Raw genomic sequence first — 7,919 nt, 5'->3', positions numbered from 1 at the left:
TTAGACAGAAACTGCATTTATTTTTATTAATTTATAAATTAATTTAACATACTGAAATTTGCAGTAATTTTGACACAAGACCAGTTCATGTTGCATTAAAACAAGGTGTCAGCGAGCACAGGGGTGATGGGAGAACGGGACTTGGTGCGAGTTAGGCTATGGACAGCAGAATTTAAACATGCAGCTGCTATTTCAGTTCCACTGACAGAGCATGGAGGGTTCAATACCAGCAAGGACTAAATGAGAGACATTCTCATGTCTGTGACCGTGGTGTATTCTCTCTCCTCATCCTGTTTACAGCCGTCGACCACACCATCCTCTTCCACCGCCTCAGCCCATCTGTCGCTGCAACGGTCATCCATGCCTTTGTCACCTCCAGACTTGACTATTCCAATTATCTCTTGGCTGGCTTCCCATCCTCCATTCTCCATGAACTTCTAAACTCTGCTGCCTGTATCCTATTTGGCCAATTCCTGCTCTCTCTTCACCCCCGTGCTCACTGACCTACAATGGCTCCCAGTCCCCCAAACCCTCAAATTTAAAATTCTCAGCCTCGTGTATAAATCGCCCCATGGCCTTGCCCCTCCTCATCGCTGATCTCTATAACTCCTCCTCCCCGGCCTCTCCCTTCCTCTAAATCTGGCCTCTTGTGCATCCCCCACTTCCTTCGGCCATCATTGGCGGCCGTGCCTTCAGCTGCCTAGGCCGTAAGCTCTGGAATTCCCGCTCTAAACCTCTCCGCCTGTTTACCTCTCTCTTTTCCTTTAAGACCCTCCTTCAAATCCACCTCTTTGACCAAGCTTTTGGTGTTTGATTTTCCTCACACCTCTGGACTTTGTTCTCCGTAAGTGCGAGCGGTTGGTGTTGATTCTGATGCAGGTGTGTCTGAGGAAGGAAACGAGTCAAAGGCAGCGAGTGGCTGAGTTGTTGTAGGAGAGTTGTAGCTTGTGTAGAAGTGTGGGCAACAGGCTGTCGAGTAACGCCAGGCCTTCCCACGAACACCGCAGTCCCCTGGAGAAAAAAAAAGAAACAAAACTAGAGCCTGAAACTGGCAGTAAGGCACCCATTGGTTCTACTTCAGATCAAGTTAGAGTCAGGTTACAGATACTGAAGCTACCCGGTCATCTCACGTAGGACCCTTACAGCTGGCAGACTGGATTTAAATAGAGCCTTTAAAGTAGTAAAAGGTCCCAAGGTGTTTCACAGGAGCAATTATCAAACAAAATTTGACACCGAGCCACATAAGGAGATATTTGGACAGGTGACCAAAAGCTTGGTCAAAGAGGTAGGTTTTAAGGAGCGTCTTAAAGGTGGAGAGAGAGGCGGAGAGGTTTAGGGAGGGAATTCCAGAGCTTAGGGCCTTGGCAGCTGAAGGCATGGCCGCCAATGGTGAAGTGATTAAAATCAGAGATGAGCAAGAGGCCTGAATTGGAGGAGCGCAAAGATCTCGGAGGGTTGTCGGGCTGGAGAAGGATACAGAGATAGGGAGGGGTGAGGCCATGGAGGGATTTGAAAACAAGGAAGAGAATTTTAATATCGAGGCGTTGCCGGACTGGGAGCCAATGTAGGTCAGCGAGCACAGGGGTGATGGGAGAACGGGACTTGATGCGAGTTAGGCTTTGGACAGCAGAGTTTTGGATGACCTCCTTTCATCCCATTACGCTGGGATATGAACCCATGTCCCAAAGGTTGAACAACAACGTACCATATAATGCCCCCTGTCCCATATTCTAAACAATAACTATCCAAACCACTCTATTAAGTTACTGCTTTGTGACATATATAGGTCAAAAGTATTCTCCCAACTCAATCAGTGATATAAATCCCAAGAACATTCATGAGTGGAAAACACGGCTGGTTCATCTCCACCCTCCCAGCTCATGCATGCAGTAACCCTCCTGCTCCTGCCCCTGCTGAGATCAGCCAATCACTGCCTGCCAACATGGGAGGTTACTGTACATGGCTGCCAACCAAACAGATAAGGAATCTAGTAAGGAACGACTGTTTCCATAGAATGTAGAAAGACACACCTGCAGGTTTAGAGGTTACTGCCTTGTAGTGACCCCTAAACGGTGCATTTCTTTTTCTGTACAGGCTGCACCATCCCATTATAACTACAGTGATAAAACCAGAGATCAGTTTTTATTTTTAAGGATGAAAGGCTCTCTTCTAGGTGGCTGTAAGGGACCCATGAGCAATGATTCCAGTTCTGAGTGCGCTCGAGTCCACAACATAATACTGCAACTAATTTGGGAGTAAATTCGCTAGTTTTATCTGTAAAGGCTGGTTTGGGAAATGGAACAATGTCACACTGGTGAGGTAGGGAGCACTCGACTGAAGTTGGAACTGATGGATAGGTAGGAGAATGTAGAGGGAGCTTTATTCTGCATCTAACCCATGCTGTACCTGCCCTGGGACAGTTTGCTGGGAGAGTGTAGAGGGAGCTTTACTCTGTATCTAACCTGTGCTGTACCTGCCCTGGGAATGTTTGCTGGGATATTGTAGAGCTCCCTCTCCACTGTCCCATCAAACCCATTTAAAAAAACACTAAAGAGAAAATCTGGTTATCAGAAGGTTACAGGAATTTTGGATGAGGGATACCATTTGACTGATCTTCGTTCACCCATCCAAAGACCCTAACGTTCCCCCTGGTTCAGCATCCAATTGTTCCTTAAATGATTCATGGTTTTTGCTGTGCGTCAGCCGTGGCTCAGTGGTATCACTCTCACCTCTAAGTCAGAAGGTCGTGGGTTCAAGCCTCACTCCAGAGACTTGAGCACAAAATCCAGGCTGACACTCCAGTGCAGAACTGAGGGGGTGCTGCCGCATTTCCCACATTATAACAGTGACTACACTTTGAGACGGCCTGAGGTTGTGAAAGGCACTATGTAAATCCAAGTTCTTTCTTTTTCCACTGCTCCATCAAGGTGCCATTTCACATGTTGTTCACTCTCAGAAGTTCCTGATAGCAGTCCTAAATTACTAGTTTGAATTCATGTCCTCTTGTCCTACTCTTGGAATTTAATTTGAAGTAATATTCTGATTTACCTTTTCCATTTATTATATCGCTCTGTAAGGCTTTCTCTCAGTTGTCTCCTTTCTAGGCCAAAAAGCCCAAGTGTGTCCATTCTTTCCTCATTACCCTAACAGTGGGGTTCAGCCCTGTGGTTCCTCTCTGCACTGCCTCCAGGGCTTGTCGCACTCTGACCTGGACTGGGCGCAGTGCTCGAGGCGCACTCTGACCTGGACTGGGCGCAGTGCTCGAGGCGCACTCTGACCTGGACTGGGCGCAGTGCTCGAGGCGCACTCTGACCTGGACTGGGCGCAGTGCTCGAGGCGCACTCTGACCTGGACTGGGCGCAGTGCTCGAGGCGCACTCTGACCTGGACTGGGCGCAGTGCTCGAGGCGCACTCTGACCTGGACTGGGCGCAGTGCTCGAGGCGCACTCTGACCTGGACTGGGCGCAGTGCTCGAGGCGCACTCTGACCTGGACTGGGCGCAGTGCTCGAGGCGCACTCTGACCTGGACTGGGCGCAGTGCTCGAGGCGCACTCTGACCTGGACTGGGCGCAGTGCTCGAGGCGCACTCTGACCTGGACTGGGCGCAGTGCTCGAGGCGCACTCTGACCTGGACTGGGCGCAGTGCTCGAGGCGCACTCTGACCTGGACTGGGCGCAGTGCTCGAGGCGCACTCTGACCTGGACTGGGCGCAGTGCTCGAGGCGCACTCTGACCTGGACTGGGCGCAGTGCTAGAGGCGCACTCTGACCTGGACTGGGCGCAGTGCTCGAGGCGCACTCTGACCAGAGCTCTGTACAGTTATCAAAGAGTTCACATCACACTTCAGTTTGTGAGGTCTGCCTCTGAATGAGGCTTATCAATGACAAAAATCACCACCTAAGCTAAACCACTCAGGAGGCTGTGGGGTGGTTGGATTCCCAATGTGTCCTGAATTAATTGATCTGAGTCAGAACAGCAGTTGTGACTCTGCAACTGACTCCAGTGCCGTGAGCTAGAGAGGTGAAGTAACTAAAGTAAGTAAGTGCTCCTGATCACTCTTTAGTGGAACGTGCTGTATAATCTGTCTCAGACATTAGGTGAGGATAGGATCAGACTTGGCAGTATATTTCCTTATTGTTCAATATCCTACCAACACTCGCTGGCTAGACTCACCCCTGAAAATTGGCTGTTTGGGATGAAATACCAGAGAGTTGGCAATGTCTGTGACACTGTTTCTCACTGTCTGCTCCTGGAGGGGATGAGAGAGCTAAACAACTTCCATAGAAAAAAACATCTTCAATATTAGCAGAGAAACCAGTGATTACCTGTCATCCAGGACAAGTAGCTGCTCCTCCAGGTAGTGCTCCACTTCAGGTGAATCCCCCAGTGCCTCCTGCAGACTGAAGCCGGGTGAACACTGCAGCCAGTGCTGGCAAACAAAAGTTTTTCAAAATGAGTCATGGCTCAAGAGGGAGCAGCATGCTGATACCACATAAATCTCTTCCCATCAACCCCAACTTCCCCATATCCATCAACCCCACCCACCCACCTTCCTCCATATCCATCAACCCCACCTTCCCCCATATCCCTCAACCCCACCTTCCCCCATATCCCTCAACCCCACCTTCCCCCAGATCCATCAAACCCACCTTCCCCAGATCCATCAAACCCACCTTCCCCCAGATCCATCAACCCCACCTTCCCCCATATCCCTCAACCCCACCTACCCACCTTCCCCCATATCCTCAACCCCACCTTCCCCCCATATCCCTCAACCCACCTTCCCCCATATCCCTCAACCCCACCTTCCCCCCATATCCCTCAACCACACCTTCCCCCCATATCCCTCAACCCCACCTTCCCCCATATCCCTCAACCCCACCTTCCCCCCATATCCCTCAACCCCACCTTCCCCCCATATCCCTCAACCCCACCTTCCCCCCATATCCCTCAACCCCACCTTCCCCCCCATATCCCTCAACCCCCACCTTCCCCCCATATCCCTCAACCCACCTTCCCCCCATATCCTCAACCCCACCTTCCCCCCAGATCCCTCAACCCCACCTTCCCCCCATATCCCTCAACCCCACCTTCCCCCCATATCCCTCAACCCCACCTTCCCCCCATATCCCTCAACCCCAACCTGTCCCCCCATATCCTCAACCCACCTTCCCCCCATATCCCTCAACCCCACCTGCCCCCTCATATCCCTCAACCCCACCTTCCCCCATATCCCTCAACCCCACCTTCCCCCCATATCCCTCAACCCCACCTTCCCCCCATATCCCTCAACCCCACCTTCCCCCATATCCCTCAACCCCACCTTCCCCCCATATCCCTCAACCCCACCTTCCCCCCATATCCCTCAACCCCACCTTCCCCCCATATCCCTCAACCCCACCTTCCCCCCAATATCCCTCAACCCCACCTTCCCCCCATATCCCTCAACCCCACCTTCCCCCCATATCCCTCAACCCCACCTTCCACCCCATATCCTCAACCCCACCTTCCCCCATATCCCTCAACCCCACCTTCCCCCCATATCCCTCAACCCCACCTTCCCCCCATATCCCTCAACCCCACCTTCCCCCCATATCCCTCAACCCCACCTTCCCCCCATATCCCTCAACCCCAACCTTCCCCCCATATCCCTCAACCCCACCTTCCCCCCATATCCCTCAACCCCACCTTCCCCCCATATCCCTCAACCCCACCTTCCCCCCATATCCCTCAACCCCACCTTCCCCCCATATCCCTCAACCCCACCTTCCCCCCATATCCCTCAACCCCACCTTCCCCCCATATCCCTCAACCCCACCTTCCCCCATATCCCTCAACCCCACCTTCCCCCCATATCCCTCAACCCCACCTTCCCCCCATATCCCTCAACCCCACCTTCAACCTCCCCATAGCCCTCAACCCCCACCTTCCCCCAATTCCATATCCCGCAACCCCACACCTTCCCCCCATATCCCTCAACCCCACCTTCCCCCCCATATCCCTCAACCCCACCCTGCCCCCATATCCCTCAACCCCACCTTCCCCCCATATCCCTCAACCCCACCTTCCCCCCATATCCCTCAACCCCACCTTCCCCCCATATCCCTCAACCCCACCTTCCCCCCCATATCCCTCAACCCCACCTTCCACCCCATATCCCTCAACCCCACCTTCCCCCCATATCCCTCAACCCCACCTTCCCCCCCCCATATCCCTCAACCCCACCTTCCCCCATATCCCTCAACCCAACCTTACCCCCCCATATCCCTCAACCCCACCTTCCCCCCATATCCCTCAACCCCACCTTCCCCCCATATCCTCAACCCCACCTTCCCCCCATATCCCTCAACCCCACCTCCTTCCCCCCATATCCCTCAACCCCACCTTCCCCCCATATCCCTCAACCCCACCTTCCCCCCATATCCCTCAACCCCACCTTCCCCCCATATCCCTCAACCCCACCTTCCCCCCATATCCCTCAACCCCACCTTCCCCCCCATATCCCCTCAACCCCACCTTCCCCCCCATATCCTCAACCCCACCTTCCCACCCCATATCCCACCTACCCCCCAACCCCACCTTCCCCCCCAGATCCTCAACCCCACTTCCCCCCATATCCCTCAACCCCACCTTCCCCCCATATCCCTCAACCCCACCTTCCCCCCATATCCCTCAACCCCACCTTCCCCCCATATCCCTCAACCCCACCTTCCCCCCATATCCCTCAACCCCACCTTCCCCCCCATATCCCTCAACCCCACCTTCCCCCCATATCCCTCAACCCCACCTTCCCCCCATATCCCTCAACCCCACCTTCCCCCCCAGTATCCCTCAACCCCACCTTCCCCCATATCCCTCAACCCCACCTTCCCCCCATATCCCTCAACCCCACCTTCCCCCCATATCCCTCAACCCCACCTTCCCCCCATATCCCTCAACCCCACCTTCCCCCCATATCCCTCAACCCCACCTTCCCCCCATATCCCTCAACCCCACCTTCCCCCCATATCCCTCAACCCCACCTTCCCCCATATCCCTCAACCCCACCTTCCCCCATATCCCTCAACCCCACCTTCCCCCCATATCCCTCAACCCCCACCTTCCCCCCAATATCCCTCAACCCCACCTTCCCCCCATATCCTCAACCCCACCTTCCCCCCATATCCCTCAACCCCACCTTCCCCCCATATCCCTCAACCCCACCTTCCCCCCATATCCCTCAACCCCACCTTCCCCCCATATCCCTCAACCCCACCTTCCCCCCATATCCCTCAACCCCACCTTCCCCCCATATCCCTCAACCCCACCTTCCCCCCATATCCCTCAACCCCACCTTCCCCCCATATCCCTCAACCCCACCTTCCCCCCATATCCCTCAACCCCACCTTCCCCCCATATCCCTCAACCCCACCTTCCCCCCATATCCCTCAACCCCACCTTCCCCCCATATCCTCAACCCCACCTTCCCCCCATATCCCTCAACCCCACCTTCCCCCCCATATCCCTCAACCCCACCTTCCCCCCATATCCCTCAACCCCACCTTCCCCCCATATCCCTCAACCCCACCCCTTCCCCCCCCCATATCCCTCAACCCCACCTTCCCCCCATATCCCTCAACCCCACCTTCCCCCCCATATCCCTCAACCCCACCTTCCCCCCATATCCCTCAACCCCACCTTCCCCCATATCCCTCAACCCCACCCCTTCCCCCCATATCCCTCAACCCCACCTTCCCCCCCATATCCCTCAACCCCACCTTCCCCCCATATCCTCAACCCCACCTTCCCCCCATATCCCTCAACCCCACCTTCCCCCCATATCCCTCAACCCCACCTTCCCCCCATATCCCTCAACCCCACCTTCCCCCCATATCCCTCAACCCCACCTTCCCCCCATATCCCTCAACCCCACCTTCCCCA

General features: G+C 54.5%; 1 long non-coding RNA gene across 1 annotated transcript; it reads right to left on the bottom strand.

Moving 5' to 3' along the window:
* On the bottom strand, window positions 1-4,448 carry LOC137341427 (uncharacterized). The gene is made up of 2 exons (XR_010967038.1): window positions 4,325-4,448; window positions 1-1,011 (listed from the first exon to the last, which is right to left on the bottom strand). It is a non-coding gene; the product is annotated as an uncharacterized lncRNA (long non-coding RNA).
* Between the last annotated feature and the right edge of the window lie 3,471 nt (window positions 4,449-7,919).

The sequence above is a fragment of the Heptranchias perlo genome, chromosome 23 (assembly GCF_035084215.1).
Source record: "Heptranchias perlo isolate sHepPer1 chromosome 23, sHepPer1.hap1, whole genome shotgun sequence".
Lineage (NCBI taxonomy): Eukaryota > Metazoa > Chordata > Chondrichthyes > Hexanchiformes > Hexanchidae > Heptranchias > Heptranchias perlo.
The sequence above is the reverse complement of the archived record's forward strand: the minus strand, read 5'-3'. Positions and strand labels throughout refer to the sequence as shown.